At 48.0% G+C, this 19,482-nt stretch overlaps 1 protein-coding gene across 1 annotated transcript in view; it reads right to left on the reverse strand.

The window, feature by feature from the left end:
* The window catches only part of LOC310752274 (uncharacterized protein), a 311,176-nt gene that overhangs the window by 3,825 nt on the left and 287,869 nt on the right, over positions 1-19,482 (reverse strand). The gene's annotated exons all lie outside the window — the stretch shown is intronic.

Raw genomic sequence — 19,482 nt, forward strand, 5'->3', positions numbered from 1 at the left:
GTCTGCTCAGAAGTAAGACCCGCTGAATTCAACTGGGCATGCTCCTCTGTAAGGGGGGTTAGAATTGCAGGCACATTCCATTGTCTCTTGAGGCAATGCCAACAGCATTACATCAACAACATGTTGCAGAAATAGTCCTGCAAATAACGAAAGAAAGAAAGAGAAAGAAACGCATTTGGACAAGCACTTGGCGAGAGAGCAGCCACCTACACTTCTGACTGAAGCTTCCAGAAGCTCACCAGATGGGCCACAGCCTTTGCATTCCAGGGGACGCACTCAAGAGCCTCTTGATCTCCCTTGGCGGCCTGCCACTGAGGTGGAAATGTAAAGGGATGGGAGGAAATAAAGCCAGGACAGGCATTTAAAATGAACATGTGAACATAGCATTTTGGTCAACTCTTGGTCATGTGATGTCATTCTGTGGCTCAGCATGCCATTAGATGAGTGAGAGTGGAGGGAAGTATTTGAACTTGCCTAGAGTGGCCAAAAACAACACCCATCGCAGCCTAGACCATCCCTTGAGTTATCCATTTCATCTGATGCATGAAGTGGTCTGGAAACTTTATAGGTTTTTATAGAGTATGGAGAGGAAGAAAGAAGATGCCATAGCTTAAGAACCAAGGTGAATGGGTGCTGGAGCTTATGCTTGGTTGCAAGCCATACTTCCTGAACTGGAGGACCCACCTCACTGATTTATTATAGGTGATGGAATGCACTCTGCACATGACCTGGGGTACTTTTGTTCTTTTTCTAGACATACTAAGCCCTGGTAAACCCTCGCCAGACTTGATTGAGGCAGAAGAAGTGAGGGAAAGCTGTACCTCCTGGAAAGGGGGGGAGTTACAAAACACTGGGAGACTATTGGGATGGTCAGTTAGAGAAAAGGGGGTGATGTGAGTCTTGCAGCTCTTGACCTTGTGCATATTTAGGTTTGCAACTTTTGGGATTAGGAATGTGGGCAACCGCCATATTATAAATTCCTCTCACTTTCAATTCCTTTTATCGCCTATTGACAGAACTGTTGCTTTTCAAAGCTTTCACTTTTGGCTGCAAACAGACAGATAATTTTGCCTAGAAGGCATTTTAGTTTAAACATTTTAGTTTTTAAACATTTTAGTTTAAAGACTGGCATGATCCGTATGCAAGTCTCATCAGCTGCTTTTTATTTCCTACGCCCATGCTTTTAGTGAGCAGAATTTCAACAGATGCATTTCACTTTTATTTAACCAACAAATTTATATACTGCTTGATTGTACTAATATTTCTACAAGAAATATTAAAATTACCAATGAAGAAACATGGCATAAAGAGGTTCACCTGTAGTGGGTCAAGGCCAAGGGTCTCTGTCGGTACAGAGAGTGGTAACCTCCTCCTCCTTGTTTCTTATGAACATTGCCAGAAGGAAGGATAATTTCTAGTGCTTGGAGGTGGGGGTCTGCTCAAACCCACACTGAAGGTCTGTTGTGATTTGCTCAGGGCCAGTCAAGTCTGCAAAAGTCTCTTCCTGTTACCTGCCTTCTTAAGACTGAAAACACACAGCAGCCAAGGGCTTTAGCTCAGAAACATTTTTTGTGCAAGCTTATATGCCGTTTGTAGATACTAATTTGTCCCAGTGAAGGTATCATTGTACTGACCTTGTGGGTTACATTTGAGAGTTACAGGACTCACAGTATAGCCATCTCATAACTTGCTGAAGATGTTCAGTCATTACTTCTGAGAAAGAGTGGGAGGGACTGAATGCTGCCTCCACCCAGACTATTTGGTTCAAGAGGCTGACTTTATTTTCCTGCCTCCTGGTGGCTGATTGAGGCTCTACTCACAGCTGCCTTTGGAGAGAGAGAGGTCCGTGTGCCAACAAAGACAGGAAGAAATTCACTGGTGACTACCACAAGTTGTGATCAAAGGCTTGGATGGCATGTTGGCCTTGTTGTTTTCACCTCCTGTTAAATATTCTGTGGGCTAAATAAGTCAAAGCCAGCCAAGCTGGGCAGGAAGCACACAGCGGAAGCATTCTGCCAGCAGTTAATTGGGGTTAAAAAACTAGCTTTTGCTACACATTCAAAGGGACAAAAGGCAAAGGAAGCATTTCTGTTGCACCATTCAGACCACTGTCTTCACAGCATCTTTATGTTGAGATGCAGATAACACTGGGTGTCTGTGGAGTCACCGCAGTGCTCATGGCATGTTGGGTTAGGCTTCTCATTTAGAGATCAACCACTAAGTCCAGCTTGCAAAATGAGACCCATCTTCAGCCTACTTTCTATTTCAGAGGTTGCCAACTAACCAAGAAAAACATTTTTCTTGCTCCTGTGCTAAAGGCAGCTTGGGCTACAGAAAATGGCAGAATTCATGGCACTTTCCATGCATGCGGATAAACATGGTCACTTGCTAATGTCTGTGGGTCAAACTTGACACAGGAGCAGTGTTAAATAAAGATGGGGCAACCCTGCTATCTCTGTTTGCATGTTTTCGAGCTATATTTTTTCCTGCCTCATGTCAGCAAATGCCTGTTTCAAGGGACAAGGGAAGAGTGCACCTTCACAGGTGTAGTCAAACCGCTGAAGGGTTACTGCTGTGACCGTAGAAACAGTTTAAGGGAAACGACTGTCTTGAGGCAAGGCGCAACCCCATTAAGGGTCCTCATTACCCCCCATTTGGAAGCATTAGTACAGGTGGAGATGGAGAGCCATGGTGCCAAGGCTGCAATCTTTGTACACACTTGCTTACTTCTTATTGTATTTGCTGGTCACTTTTCTCACAGACGAACCAAAAAGTGACAACCAGCTAAGAACATTCATCCAATAAAAATCTAAAAACATAGCAGAACAGATAAAACACGAGGACTTACTGATCCCACAAAAGAGGCCTCAATGCTACCCTTCAAATTAAAGTATAAACTGGGTAAAGATACAAGTCTTTGCCTGGTGCCTAAAAACAGGTAAAGGCTTGCCTCCCTCCCTGGGAAAGCATTCCGCAAGTGGGGAGCCACCACTCAAAAGGCCAGATCTTGGGAATATAGATGCCTAGGTTTGGACTGCAAGAGGTCTATGTTTGCTTGGGAACATCCCATTTAATGGGACTTATTTTTGAGTAAACTCAGACTTCATGTTTCTGCTCTACTGTTGCCAGCTTTTATTATTTTTGATGTCCTTTGCCTTTAACAACAACTAGCAACAAATGTTAGCAGGTGTAATCTAAGGCTTATTTCCATACTATGAAAAGCACCACCTGTGGATGTCTACACCACATGCTGCTGTTAAAGACACAAGCCAGTTATTTTTCTGGTGAGTTGGCAACTCCACTTTGCTCCCATCGGTCTGTGAGCCACTCCTTGCCCGCCCCTGACAGCACACACCTCTCCTCCCAGGTCCCGGGAAGCTGGCGGTTTCTTTGTGCACAAGTTTTATTCCAGCTCTAATGCTTGTTTGGCTGTGTGCAGAACCCGAACAACCCCACACTTGAATTAAACTAACAAAATCTGACAAGGCAATGTCTGGCCTGACAGCAGGAGAGGAAGACACTTTCCTGTGCTTCAGGCAGGAAATCCACCAAGACAGTCAGATGGATGTTAGTTGGAATGAAGAGGGGAGGATGCATGTGCATGCAAGGTCTTTTTCCTCTTAACAGTCTTTCTAGCCAGGAACAGTCTGATGTGGGAGTATAGATTGAAATGGGATTTCCAGCCTTTTTGGCTTCAGAAATCAGCAAGTAAGATAGAAGTGCTTAAGTAACCTGAAGAAGGTGGTGTCTAAGAACACTGAGATACATGATCCTCCAGTTCATCTGCCCAGCTGCCTGTCCTCCTTCACCTGCTTAACCATCTCAGGAAACTCAGGTAACTGGTCATCAAGGGCTTCTTCTGTTTTGTTCTGCATGGCCAACACTGCCCCAAATCTCTGCTTCACAGACTTCAGGATATTCATTCTTCTTTTCTTTAAAATGTGCCATGCATTCAATTTGCTGGAGATAAAACACACAACAAACCTCATCTGAGCACCTAACTACAGATGTGTGTAAGAGAGTCCTAAAGCCATTTTTTTTTGAAAGAGAAGCTCCTCTGGAGAGGGAAATTTAGACTAGACGGTTTGCAAAGGGGAGGGAATACTTAGCCATTTACTTACCTTTCCCAGCAGACTTCTAAGCACAGTGGAAACATATAACTGGAATCCTGTGAAGAGGGAGATTTTGCAGTACAGACAGGGCAACATCCTCCCCGCCTTCTTGTGAAGCAGTTTGCATTTTTGGAAGGGTATCAAAATACTTTTACATGCATTTGGATGTAGCATGTAATTAGGCTCTGGGACTCACCACAGGAAGTTCAGTACATGTTGGACCAAGACTCCTCAAATAATTTAAGGCAATTATATTAATAAATCTTGAGTGGAGTCATTGTACAAGAACTAGAGACTTGCCTTCTTTTCTTTTTTAATGAAGCATGGAGTCCAAGTGGGAGGCAACAATTGCAAGGGGGGAAAACACTTTTAGAATTAACCAGGAAGTCCCCTCTACAAAAATGGATACATGTGTGACTTTAGATTTTTCTCTATAGCACAGAAGACTGTCATAAACATCAATTATATTTGTGACCTCAGTCATTGGTTAAAACACTAAAAGGCAGTAGTGGGATCCTTTTTCACAAAGCCATTGGTTGGAATGGCACCTGCATATTTCCCTGTGTGTCTCTTGTTCTGCAAGAGACTTTTGCTTGCTTACTTTTTTTTTTAAAAAAAGGAAGCAGTAGGGGGGTGACCCTGAAGCTGGGGGCCCTTGCTTCAAGATCAATACAGCAGATTCACTTACACCTCCTCCTGGGGAGGGTCTGAGTGGTGCACACATTTCTGTTGTGTGTGTGCTGCTAGACTGTCTCCACTTTGGTTGCATGGGAAAGGGGCAAATGGCAGGTGCTGAAATTGCCTCTGCTGCCCAACTCTTAAGGGTGCAGCAGCCCTGTCCTTTCTCTTCCATTCTTCTCTTCCCCCTAAACCCTAGAAATTAATAAATGGTAGAATTTTGATTATCTGAAGGATTGAAGGGAAGATTGGAGACCAATGGAAAAGTGCTGGCAAAGCTTACTTTCCAAGTCAGGGTCTCACCCAGGATAGATGCATTAACATGACAAAAGCTGTTGATGGCCCATCTGAGAGGAATCTTGGGCCTGGGCAAACTGAGGTTGCCATGGGATTGGTGTGTGTGTTTGAGGTGACACAAAAAGAGAGTCTTTTGAGCAAGGTGTGCTGGGAAGAAGGGAGAGGTCAGAGACTGAGATCCATCTTGGGCAGGCTGGCTGAGTTGCCTTGGACTCCAGAGCTGCACTGCTGTGGGGGACAAGCACCTCTCAAAATGACCAAGCTGTAAGATCTGGACTCTCTATAGGCAGACTGAATGTGTAAAGAGGTGAATAAACCATAGTTCTTAAAGCTACAACAGTCTCCAATGTGTCTCAATTCCCCAAAGGATCACAGACCCTGGGTGAGCACCTGGAACCCCCTGGAATCTTGCTACCAACCAGCAGAGAGAATGGGTGGCACCCAACTTTTGTAACATTATTGTTTTTACCTAGTCACCTTAGTGGTATGGAGAACTAGACACCCTCAGAAGGCATAAATTCATAAACTTGTGGTGCCTGCCATATATTGTTGAACTCCAACTCCCATTGTCTCCAGCCAGCCCAGCCAACCATCAGGGACAATGGGAGTTGTGGTCCAGCAACATCTGAAGGCCATCACGTTGGCTACCTTGCTTTAGGGCTTTATAATTCCAAACCATCAACTTTAATTATTCCTGGAAGGCAACAGAAGATGGGCTGTCTCACTCTATTGAATCATTGCTAGTGACGGCCACACAAAGACTGTGTTGCAGTAGTTTAGCCAAAAGGTTACAAAAGCATGAATGGCATGAAGAGGGACTCAATTAAACAAACAAACAGGTTAAAATAATTATAACAGGTACAATGAAGCTCAGTGGCCCGCATTCCAGCCACCATCATATTTTTGGACCTTATTGCAGGAACTCCTGAAGGCTGTGAGCCAGATTGACCAAGGGAAGTCGTCTATGCTGGGTAATGTCCACAGAATGTAAGATGGCAGGATCCCAAAGGCTGTGCTTTTTGGGGCGCTGGCTTCAGGCACCAGGCCTACTGGCAGACCAACTCTGTGTTATAAAGATGTCTGCAAATGTGACATGAAGGCTGGAAACATTAAACCTGCCATATGGGAATTCTTTGCAGATGACCAGAGTGTCTGGAAACAGTCAGGTTGTGCATCCACAGCAGTGACCAGAGGAAAAATGACCACTGGGGGTGAGAGCTGAGAGATGAAATGCCATGGTGCATCTGTAACAGCGAAACCAGGCACCTTCATCTGCCCCAGCTGCAACAAAACATGTCGCTCCCGTATCGGTCTCTGCAGTCACAGCAGGTGCTGTAACTATCCAATAGTTTGAATTTATCTCTGATGACACACTCTTCTATTGTCTCTCTAGACAGACAAATGCCAACAACATGGTCAACAGAGTACTTACCTGTTATCAGTGTGTTACCAATGCTTCCTGTGGCCATTTTGGGGTTTGTTTAATTCTGTTATTATGGTACTTACAACCTATTTATATATGATGCAAGTACCATATGTACATATGTACAGTGGTACCTCAGGTTAAGTACTTAATTCGTTCCGGAGGTCCGTTCTTAACCTGGAACTGTTCTTAACCTGAAGCACCACTGTGATGGGATGTTGAGCTGCTTGTGCGTAAAGTTCCTAGTCCCTCAGTGTTTGGCACAGTCCACAAACCACTGTCTGTAACGGAGCTCCATAAGCATGGCTCCGTCAGTCGCTGGCAGAATCCGACAGTGGGCGTTTACGGAATTTCTTCCAGCATAAAAGCTCCTTAACGGAAACACGTCTTCTGGACTCTCTGCGTGACAGTTTCCGGCGAGGAGTGGGTGTCCCTATAGGAGGTCCTGACACCTCCCCGCTGTTCTCGCTGGAATTGTCTCTGAGACATCCTTCCGACTCACTTTCCCTTGGAGCTCTTTCTCTCCCCCTGCTGGTTCCCTCCTCCGCTGATACGTCTCTCTCAACCTCTGGGAGCCCTTGCACCACCGGTTCTTCCGATGACAGTTCCCTGACATCCACCTCCCCTCCAGGGCCCCCTCCCCCCCCTCCCCTCCCTTCCTCTGCTGGAGGCGAGGGAGCAAAACCCCTGAAAGAACTTCCCTCATCTTCCGAAGTCTCGAACATTTTCCACCACCGGTTGCTGTTTCGGGTTTCTAAGTACTCATCCTCATCGGAATCTATTCCTTCTTCCAACTCAGACCCCGTGAATCCTTCCAATTCCTCCTCCTCGTCGGTGGTGCCAAAGTACTCCCTCCGGAACCTCGCTACTGACTGAGGTTTCCTGGGGAACCTTTGATGGAACGCTTCGATCAAGACCTCGTCATTGACTTCCTCTGCCGTTACCCAGGTGTTTTCTGACTCCGGTTCCCCTTCCCACGCTACCAAATACTCCACCTGATTACCCTTCCACCTGGAGTCGAGGATTTCCGCCACATGGTTGCTGCTTTCCCTCTCTTCTAAGACTGGTCCCTGTGGGGAAACCCCTTCATTTCCCCCCCTATACGGTGACAGTAATGACCTGTGGAATACTGGGTGCAGTTTCATGTGGTTCGGTAACCATCTGAAAGCCACGGGGTTAACCTGTTGAATGAACTCAAATGGTCCCAATATTTTGGGTCTCAATTTCTTGCAACCCCCCTTGAACGGCAATCCTTGGGTGGACAGCCACACCTGATCCCCCACCCTTACGGTTTCACCTTCCCTTCTGTTCTTGTCTGCCTGCTTCTTATATTGTTCTTTGGCCCTTTCTAAGTTGAGTTGGAGTTGACGATGGATCGCTTCCATTTCTTCTACAAAATGTTCTGCGGCTGGGACGCTCCATCTCTCCCCTCCTCCCCCTGGAAATGCCCTGGGGTGGCACCCATAATTAGCCAAAAAGGGGCTCATCCCGGTGGACACATTCTCCGCATTATTGTAGGCAAATTCCGCCAGCGCCAACTTTTCCACCCAATCGTTCTCTCTGTCATTGACATAACACCTCAGGTATTGTTGGAGGATACCGTTTGCTCTTTCCGCCTGCCCGTTGGTTTCTGGGTGCCGGGCAGTCGAAAAGTTGACCTCCACGTGCAGTAAGCTCATGAGCTTCCTCCAGAACCTGGACGTGAATTGTTTGCCCCGGTCTGAGACCATCCTCAAGGGGGCGCCATGCAGTCTAAAAATATGTTCTACAAACAATTTAGCTGTCTCTTCCGCCGTGACTGCATGTGAGCAAGCTACAAAGTGGCCCATCTTAGTTAACAGGTCTACTACGACCAGTATGGCGGTTTTCCCCTTGGATTTCGGCAGATCAGTCATAAAATCTATCGATACTGCCTCCCATGGCCTTTCTGGTGTGGGCAACGGTTCTAATAACCCCGCCGGCGCCCGCCTTTCTCCCTTGGCTCGCTGGCATTGGTCACACCCTCTTACATACTCCCTTACATCTTCCCTCACCCTGGGCCACCAAAATTCCCTGGTAACCAACCACATGGTTTTGTGTTGCCCAAAATGCCCTGCTGTAGGGCTGTCGTGCAGCTGTTTGAGTACTCTCCCTCTCAATTCCCCTTCGGGTATATATAGTGCCCCTTTGTAATACAATGCCCCGTTTCTTTCTTCAAAACCTCCGGAGTTTTCTCCCTCCCTCCTTAGACCTCGGAGCTTATTCTGGGCGTATTCATCATTCTGCGTCTCCTCTACCAGTTCCCTTTGCCCCACCAACGCCGCCCCACACACCCAGCGGTCCTCTGGGATGATATGTCTCTCTTCGGGTGCTCCCTCCCCCTCCAAATACTCTGGTTTGCGTGAGAGAGCGTCCGCCCTGACGTTTTCTGGGCGTGGCACATAGCAAATTTCAAAATAAAATTTGGAGAACTCCTGTGCCCATCTCACTTGCCGTTGGTTGAGCACTCGTGCCGTTCTCCAGTACTCTAAATTCTTGTGGTCCGTGCATACTTGCACCTTGTGTTGTGCACCAATTAGTAAGTGTCTCCATTTCCGGAACGCTTCGTGAATGGCGAGCAGTTCTCGGTCATATACCGTGTAGTTCCTCTCGGATTTGTTTAACTTCCGCGAGAAGAAGGCACACGGACTCCACTCCGACTTATCCTTCCCCGGCTGAAGAAGCACCGCCCCCACCGTCCGGTCTGATGCGTCAGTTTCCACTCTCATGGGTTTTTGTAAATCCACGTGCAGGAGCTGTTCTTCCGAAGCGAAGGCCTTTTTCAATTCTTCGAATGCTTGCTCCGCTTCCGCCGTCCAAACAAATTTCTTCTTGCTGCTGAGACAGTCCGTGATGGGAGCCGTTAAGTGGGCAAAGTTCTTGATGAACTTCCGATAAAAGTTCCCAAACCCTAAGAATCTTTGCACATCTTTTTTCGTTTTCGGTGTCTTCCATTCCAGTACCGCCTGGACCTTGCCTGGATCCATGGCTAATCCCTTGTCTGACAAGCGGTACCCCAGGAATTCCACCTCCTTGGTGTGAAACTGACACTTCTCTAATTTCACCCACAGTTGGTTTGCTTGCAGTCGGCTCAACACTTCTCTGACGTCCTTTACATGTTGCGCCTCATTCTCTGAATAGACCAATACGTCATCTAGGAAGGCCACACAATTCTTGTAGAGCAGAGGTCCCAGGACGTGGTTCATGAATGATTGAAAACATGCTGAGCCTGCTTGTAATCCAAAGGGCATAACGAGATATTCGAAAGCCCCTAGAGGGGTGAACATTGTTGTCTTCCATTCATCCCCCTTCCTTATCCGTATCAGGTTGTATGCCCCCCTTAGGTCCAGTTTAGTGAAAATCTTTCCCTTCCTCACCCGGGTCAAAATGTCATCAATCCTGGGCATGGGGAAAGCCACTGGTTCCGACACTGCATTTATGGCCCGGAAGTCCACTACAAGTCTAGGTTTATCCGTGTTTTTTTTGTCCACAAAAAACACTGGGCTGCCCCCCACCGCTCTGGACTCTCTGATGAAACCTCTCTTCAGGTTTTTGTCAATAAACTCCCTTAGCTCCTGCATTTCCCTGTCTGACATGGCATACAGCTTGCCCACAGGGAGCTGGGCCCCAGGGACTAGATTGATCTGGCAGTCAAAGGGTCTATGCGGTGGTAGTTTGTCTGCTTCCCTTTCGCTGAAGACATTGCTCAGGTCAGCGTATTGTTTGGGCACCTTCCCTTTGTCCGTTACTTCTGTTCCTGCTAGAAAGGCCTTTGCCCCTTCCGGAGCCTTGCCCTCTTTGCAATGTTCTAGGCAATGTGCTGACCCAAAGGAGACCACTCTCTGATGCCAGCCCACTAGCGGATCATGCAACGCTAGCCAGCTCATCCCCAAAATAATGGGAGCCCCTCCCAAGGTGGCCACATTGAACGCTATTCTTTTGGTGTGCCTGGCCACCCTCATTACCATTGGGACGGTCTGTAAGCTGACTTCTCCTCCCAACAGCTCTCTCCCATCGATCGTGGTCACCTGCAAGGGGTTGCTTAAAGGGATTGTCTGTATCTGGTGTTCTGCTGCAAACTCCTTGCTCATAAAATTACAGGAGCTGCCTGAGTCCAACAGCGCCCTTATCTTTAAGGGATGTCCGTTTGGCAGCTCTAGCAACACCTCTATCACTAGGGCTGGTCTCGGAGGTTCCGGCGTGGGCACTTTTACTGCTCCTTGGCCTGACTGCTGTGCCCTGATGGTGGCAGTCAGGCGTTGGCTTTTACTTGGTCCTGCCCTTCCTCCTCCTTCCCCCCAACAGCTCCTGCCATCCCTTGCCATTCCTTTCTTTGTGGACAGACTCTGGCAAAATGACCTGGCTGCTGGCAGAGATAACATTTCTTGGGGCTCTTCCCCTCCTTCTTCCGCCCTTCACTGGGATTTGAAACTGCGCGCGCGCGCGCTGTCCCAACTTCCATCGGCTCTCCAGGCGGGAAAATTGGCTCTGGAATCTCTGGAATGCGGAAATCCCTCCAATGCTCTCCTTTCCCTTCCCGCTTCTCCAAGGCTCTAGCCTCCTGGCGTGCTCCAATGGTCAGCGCTGATTTGGTCAGCTGGTCCATAGACTCCGCCCTGGGCGCCCGGGAAAGTTCGTCTTTCACAGCCGAAGAAAGTCCCTCTTCGAAAAGCATTTGAATGGGTTCCGCTGATAGATCCCACCCCAATTTGTGTATCAACATAGTAAACTCAGTCCAGTACTCACGGACAGATCGGCTCTCCTGTTTACAAGTCATCAACTGTCTGCGCACCACTCCCTGTTCAATGTCGCTGGAAAACATCAGGTCCATGGCACGAAAAAACTTCCGTGCGTCTTTCAAGACTTCATTATGCCCTGCTATCAGGGGTCTAACCCAGTCTCTCACCCCCCCTTCGAGATGGCTAACCACAAACGCCACTAGCGATTCCTCGTCGGGAAAGTCATCAAACTGCAGATTAAGAGGATACTGCATCTCTGTCCTAAAGGCTTGATAGTTCCTGGGATCCCCCCCAAACTTCTGCACCAATCCTGGCATCTTTCTTGCTTGTGGGGGGGCCTTTGCCTTTTCTGCATCCTGAGCCCTCCTCTCATCGAGCCTCGCCGTTTGCAGCGCTAGCTGGACCTCCAACACCCGGTACCTTTCTTCCAGGCTTGGACCCGCTCCAGCTCCTCCTGCTTCTCTGGTTCCGGCTGGGTTGCTCATGATGCTTCTCTGCACAAGCTGCTTTCAGGGACTGTCGGATTGCTGTGATGGGATGTTGAGCTGCTTGTGCGTAAAGTTCCTAGTCCCTCAGTGTTTGGCACAGTCCACAAACCACTGTCTGTAACGGAGCTCCATAAGCATGGCTCCGTCAGTCGCTGGCAGAATCCGACAGTGGGCGTTTACGGAATTTCTTCCAGCATAAAAGCTCCTTAACGGAAACACGTCTTCTGGACTCTCTGCGTGACAGTTTCCGGCGAGGAGTGGGTGTCCCTATAGGAGGTTCTGACACCTCCCCGCTGTTCTCGCTGGAATTGTCTCTGAGCCATCCTTCCGACTCACTTTCCCTTGGAGCTCTTTCTCTCCCCCTGCTGGTTCCCTCCTCCGCTGATACGTCTCTCTCAACCTCTGGGAGCCCTTGCATCACCGGTTCTTCCGATGACAGTTCCCTGACAACCACTTTAGCTAATGGGGCCTCCTGCTGCTGCGCTGCCAGAGCACAATTTCTGTTCTTATCCTGAAGCAAAGTTCTTAACCCGGGGTACTATTTCTGGGTTAGCGGAGTCTGTAACCTGAAGCATATGTAACCTGAAGCGCATGTAACCCGAGGTACCACTGTATATGGGTGTGAGTGTGTTTTAAATATGTTGTAAGTCATCTGGAGACCTTTGGGTAACAAAGGATTAAGAATAATAGTACCTTCTACTCTTCTGCCTTGCCCCTTGCTTTAGTAAGTGGCCCTTTTACATAAGCATGACCCCAGCCTGACTCTGATACAGAAAGAGATGGAGAAAAGCAGAGATGTTTGTTTGTATAAAAGTATTTAATTAAACCTACATTATTATTATTTATCACATTCAGATAGAAGTTCATGGTCAGCCTGGCTCCCTTGCCCCTAAACCTCACCCCCACCCATAGCATGCGTAAAGACTTGAGACTGTTGGAACAGGGAACTTATTTACTAGTTTTGGCTTATAAATCGCCACTCACCTACAACCTGTGGCAAGTAAGAACTGGCAACCTTGCAGGGACGCACAGTATTGAGTTGCTCAGAACTCAATACTGCATGAATAGAGACTGCCCTCCCCGGGACTCTGATGTCATTCAGATAACATCAAGCTAATGGTTTCCTTTGAAATATGTAATCTGGTATAATTTCTTCAGTGCACAGCCTATAGAAAATAACAGGACCATTTAAATTTGGTTTGTGATGTGTAACTGAGTGTTTGCCTTGATTAATTTTTTCTTGGGTGAAGTCTAGAGTGATTTTGGGTGACTCATTGCATGCGTGGCTTTGCAAGAGCCTTTGTCCCTTGATACAATTGCTGTGTAGTTTGAGGCTGGATGGCTGGATGAAAATACAGTCCCAGGGCCTGTCAGAATCTAATACTAAACCATTTCCCTTGTGTTTGGCTATAAAAAGCGAGAGAAAGAGAGAGATTATTCACTATGCCCTCTGGCCTGACCTCCAAAGTGAGAACCCACAGGACTTTATGAACGTGTGTGTTAGTCACAGAGTGGACTCATGATGCCACCAGAAGCCTTTTTATAATTCACTATCACTGAACTATTTACAGCTTACAATCTTGGCAGAGGATTCGTAACAGCAAGCTTGCTACTAGGATGTAAAAAACCCCACATCAAATATAAAACAAAATACTTTCTCCATCTGTTCCCTGTTCGCCTCTCATTTAATTTGCTTGTTGTTGACAGTGCAAAGATCCTGAGTGTATTAGGACAATTTCACAAGGGCTTACTAAGAAGGCAGACATATTTTGACAGGTCAAAATAAGAACATCCCCATTCAGCTTATGGGTTAAAATTCTAAAGGTTTCATTCTCTAGCAGAAAAATAAAGAACAGTAAGGATTCTGCTATTTATTTATTTATGTACTGTATTTAAAACATTTATACCCCACCTTTCCTCCATGAGCCCATGGCAGCTAACAAGGTACGTTGAAATAATAAGCACAATTTTTAAAAAGAATTTTCCAACAATAAATACAATAGTTGGCCACAGTAGATACCTAAATATCCAAGTTCAGCGAAATCCCCATGCTACAAATCTGCATTTGCAAGGGGAGTGTTATTCCCACCCAATACTGGTTGACCCTCTGTTCCAAGGTTAGCTCTACTAACATTTGTCTTGTCTGAATTAATATTCAGTTTGTTTACCCGCATCCAGTCCATTACTGTCTTCAGGACTTCTATAGCCTCACTGCAATGAGATGGAAAAGAGAAAAGTGGGTATAATTCAATATCTCTATTAAATTGTGACTATAAGTTATTTGCTGACATATTGGCAGAAAGACTCAAACATATATTGAAAGATATACCGTATTTTTCGCACCATAGGACGCACTTTTTCCCCTCCAAAAATGAAGGGGAAATGTGTGTGCGTCCTATGGTGCGAATGCAGGCTTTCGCTGAAGCCTGGAGAGTGAGAGAGGTCGGTGCGCACCGACCCCTCACGCTCTCCAGGCTTCGCACACCTCTCTGCAAGCAGCGGGAGCCCAGCGCTGGGCTCCCGCTGCTTGCGGAGACTTGCCTGCATGCCGAAGCCTGCGCGCGCTGAACTCAGCGCGCCCAGGCTTCGCGGACCTCTCCGCAAACAGCGGGAGCGCTCCCGCTGCTTGCGGAGAGTTGCCAGCATGCCGAAGCCTGCGCGCGCTGAGATCAGCGCGCCCAGGCTTCGCGGACCTCTCCGCAAACAGCGGGAGCGCTCCCGCTGCATGCGGAGAGTAGCCAGCATGCCGAAGCCTGCGCGCCTGAGATCAGCGCGCCCAGGCTTCGCGGACCTCTCCGCAAACAGCGGGAGCGCTCCCGCTGCATGCGGAGAGTAGCCAGCATGCCGAAGCCTGCGCGCCTGAGATCAGCGCGCCCAGGCTTCGCGGACCTCTCCGCAAACAGCGGGAGCGCTCCCGCTGCTTGCGGAGAGTAGCCAGCATGCCGAAGCCTGCGCGCCTGAGATCAGCGCGCCCAGGCTTCGCGGACCTCTCCGCAAACAGCGGGAGCGCTCCCGCTGCTTGCGGAGAGTTGCCAGCATGCCGAAGCCTGGGCGCGCTGAGATCAGCGCGCCCAGGCTTCGCGGACCTCTCCGCAAACAGCGGGAGCGCTCCCGCTGCTTGCGGAGAGTTGCCAGCATGCCGAAGCCTGCGCGCGCTGAGATCAGCGCGCCCAGGCTTCGCGGACCTCTCCGCAAGCAGCGGGAGCGCTCCCGCTCCTTGCGGAGAGTTGCCAGCATGCCGAAGCCTGCGCGCGCTGAGATCAGCGCGCCCAGGCTTCGCGGACCTCTCCGCAAACAGCGGGAGCGCTCCCGCTGCTTGCGGAGAGTTGCCAGCATGCCGAAGCCTGCGCGCGCTGAGATCAGCGCGCCCAGGCTTCGCGGACCTCTCCGCAAGCAGCGGGAGCGCTCCCGCTCCTTGCGGAGAGTTGCCAGCATGCCGAAGCCTGCGCGCGCTGAGATCAGCGCGCCCAGGCTTCGCGGACCTCTCCGCAAGCAGTGGGAGGGCTCCCACGGCTTGCAGAGAGCTGCCTGTTTGGGGGCTGGGGTCGGGGGAAGCTCGAGCTTCCCCCGCCCCAGCCCCGCGCCTGGGGGGGAAAAATAATTTTTCCCCTTTATTTCCCCCCAAAAAAACTGGGTGCGCCCTATGGTCCGGTGCGCCCTATGGTGCGAAAAATACGGTAATTCATGAAAATCAGGCCAGCTACTTACCAGGAAAACAAATACAGAATAACATCAGGAACATTATTAACATATTAGAATATCTTGAATTTAGAATTGTTAAATATGTTGTTCGTAGACGCAGAAAAAGCTTTTGATAATGCATCCTGGTATTTCCTAAAGAAACAGATTAATTTAATGGGTATGGGAGAAAAAATTGAAAAATGTATTGAAGCAATATATCATAAACAAAGGGCTAGACTGATAATAAATGGTATGATCTCAGGAAATATTGAAATTTCAAAAGGAACAAGATAGGGATGCCCTCTGTCCCCATTATTTTGGCATTGGAAATTTTAATGAATAAGATCAGAAAAGAGGAAATAATAAAAGGGATTGTAGTGGGGGGAATTATAAAGTAAGAGCTTTTGCAGTTCATGTCTCCGCTCCTCCACCTGCAGCTGCTGGGTAACCTTGGGCCAGTCACACTTCTCTGAAGTCTCTCAGCCCCACTCACCTCACAGAGTGTTTGTTGTGGGGGAGGAAGGGAAAGGAGAATGTCAGCCGCTTTGAGACTCCTTCGGGTAGTGATAAAGCGGGATATCAAATCCAAACTTTCCTTCTTCTTCTTGCAGGTGATTTACTAATAACAACAGAAAACCCTAAGGATTGTATCCCAAAAGCAATAGAATCTATTAACGAATTTGGACAATTAGCTGGCTTTAAAATCAATTATAAGGAAACAAACTTGTTAGTCAAGAACATGGGAATAGATGAACAAAACGAATTACAGGAAACTAGGGGATTGGAAATAAAGAAAAAAGTGAAATACCTAGGCATCTGATTAACATCAAAACACATTAATCTGTTTCAGGACAATTATGTCAAAATGTGGAATGACGTGAAAAGAAATTTAGAAATCTGGAGCAAGCTTCATCTCTCCTTCTGGGGCAAAATATTGGTAGTAAAAATGAACATCCTACCTAGAATGATTTTTCTATTCCAAATGATACCTATTCTGGGAGGTATGGATTGTTTTAAAAATTGGAGGAAAGACATAGCGAAATTCATATGGAAAGGGAAAAAGCCCAGAATAAAGCATAAAATTATTATAGACAGAAATGAAGGGGGGGGCTTGGCTTTGCCTGATTTGGAGTTGTATCATGCAGCGGCAGCTGTAACTTGGATCAGAGAATGGATGATCTTAAAAGATAAAGATCTGTTGGATCTAGAAGATGTAGGTACGTGTTTTGGTTGGCATGCCTATCTGGTATATGATGAGGTAAAGGTGCACAGGGGATTCTTAGACCATATAATTCCAAATTTTTGTACAAAATATGGCTTAAATATAGACTTGTTAGAACCAAAAACTCCCTGGTGGACCTCACTGGTAGAAGCCATGACTGTGAAGAAAAAAGAAACATGTTTGGGCAACATACAAAAGAGGAAGATGATAAATTAAAATTGAAAAAAATTGAAGACATCTGAATGCACTTAAATGATTGGCTCCAATATTTTCAAATTACTGAACGATTGGGTAAGGATAGACAAAAAGGATTCTCCAAAGAAATATCAAAATTGGAAGAGAAGTTAATACTAGCAAAAGGAAAAATTATATCCAGCATGTACGACCTCCTTCTTGATTGGGAAGCAAAAGAACCCATGCATGTGGGCGCCTGGAGAGATAAACTGCATTTAAGATATCCTCTCCTACCTATTAAGACCCATCCCACAGCATTGCCTCTTTTCAACAGGGTGGCACTCCCTTGGAATGAGCAGGTCTGCAGCTTCTGGGTACTCCCAAATACATCTCTGTCACTAGATGCCTAAGTGTCCTCTGTGGCAGAGTCTGTCAGGTTCACCTGCTACAGCTGTTCCTGGACAGGAATATAGTCCATGCACTGAGACCGGATTACTGCAATTCATTCTCCTTGAAGCTAGTCTAGAAGCTCTAGTTGACGCAGAATGTGGTGGCTAGACTGCTGATGGGAGCACATAGCTAAACTGTTGCTAAAACATCTGCACCTATACAGCCAGCTGCAAAGACCTTGTTCTTAATTTGTAGGGAGCTGATTGCTTATAGAGCCTTTACTTATAGTGTCCACTTATATTACTTAAGGAATGTTTACTTATATTGTTTTGGCAGTGCTAAGTGAGTTGCAACATTTTGGAGGGAAAAGTTTTTGCTCTCCCTAGACTGAGGAGGAGAAGCTTCAAGAAACGCTTCTCTTGCCCTAATAAGGAAATGAGGCCATGGCCTAACTGTCACCCCACATCACACCACCTCTGAACACAAGGTACCCATGCCCCTCTGCACCAATCTGGCAGAAGGCCACGAGGCACCCATGCCCCCTTAAACCAATCAGGAACAGGCACACGAGCTGATCACGAGCCATATGCAACAATGTATGGGGAACCAGGGTGGGGGGGAAAGTATAAATGTTGTTGCCTGAAGTTATGTGACGCAGCCAGTTTTCAGAAGTTATTCTGCTGGTTGCCTGCATGCAGCAAATAAACCTCTTTTCTTCGAACTTACGTTTCCTTGGAACCTTTGTTACTCTCCGCGACCCGGGGTTGGCGGGCCCTTGGATCCCAAGGTAGCAAGGCAAAGGCTACAGCTTGGGGGCTCGTCCGGGATAAGGCCCCCACCCCACAGGGGTCCGGAGGGCCAGGCCTGACCGTGGTGAACAGCCAGGACCGGCGTCTGCAACCTCCAGCGCGCACCCTGCCAGTTCGTGGGGGGAGATCGCTACACCGTACCTGCGTGGAGACACCCGGTTGGGGAAGAAAAGAGGACAGCCAGCGAGGGAGTGGTCCGCAGCGGAACAGGTGAGCCCTGAGGGAATTAAAATAGGGCAAGAGGTCTGATCAACCTCAACTGGCCGTGGCAGTAAGGTGCCGCCAGTAGGGTAAGGGAAAAAGGGAGAAGGGGATTTTGTATTGTGAAGTGTGGAGAGTGCAGGATACTCCAGTGAACGGATGAATGTGTGAGTGGCCGGGGCTTAGCGTCCCCTTGGTCAAGCGTGTGTAGGTCCGTGCGGTTCTTGGCAGCGCGAGCTCGTCCAAGCCACGGTCTGTAGCGAATCCCGTGTGTTTGAGGAAAAAACCCTGTATAGGAGCGGAGTATCCTGTTAGAAATGGGGTCTGCAGGCAGCAAAGGTACCCCCTTGCAGTGTTTCCTGGACAATTGGAAAGCAGCCACGAAGGATGATGATTGGGGCTTTAAGCTGAAAAAGGAGCGGCTCAGGACCCTATGTGAGGTAGACTGGCCCACCCAGGGAACAGGATGGCCATCAGAGGGGACATTCGACCTGCAACTGATAGACCCCCTGTGGCGGAACATAATTAAGATCCATCCAGACCAAATTCCTTACATTTCTACCTGGAAGAGAAATACAGAGAACAACCCACCCTGGCTGAGAAATTGCCGAACATCTATTGGGCGAAGTGCCCGAGTATGTGCAGTAAAAGAAAAACCAAAGCCCCCTGTCCTCCGGGATCCTGAAGAAGAGGAAGGAGGGATACTGAGGCCTCCTCCCCCGTATGCCCCGCCGATAGCACCCCCAGCGCAACCAGCCCTGGCCCCGCAGGGACCTGTACCACAAGCAGCGGGAGGGGCGCCAGGAGGGGGAAGCCCAGAGGAGCAGGAAGATCCGAAGGATGAGGACAAGGAAGAGAGTGATGAACAATTTAGAGAAAGGCTTGAGGAACGTATCAGGAAAGGGAATAGATGGTCAAAGCAGGATGATGAGAAGGTGAGGAGAGATGTTGAACCATGGCAGAATGAGGTGGATGTGTCGCCACACTTACTGACGGCGGCAACGTGTACTTCAGGACAGATGAAGAAGGAGCAAAGAGCCCTGTTAAATGCATGGGAAAGGGCAAAGGCGCATGAGGCAAGGAAGGAATTAAAGGAAAAAGTAGAAAAGCTAGCCCCTCTACGCCGAGTTTATGACCCACCGGGACCCCCGGGACCAAACGGGGAGCTAGCACCGCGGACATATACCATCCAACATGTCCCTTTTACTAGTTCTGATGTGTGCAACTGGCGCAACCAAAATCCTTCTTTT

This window comes from Podarcis filfolensis, assembly GCF_964270895.1.
Source record: "Podarcis filfolensis genome assembly, chromosome: 17".
In the NCBI taxonomy this organism is placed as follows: Eukaryota; Metazoa; Chordata; class Lepidosauria; order Squamata; family Lacertidae; genus Podarcis; species Podarcis filfolensis.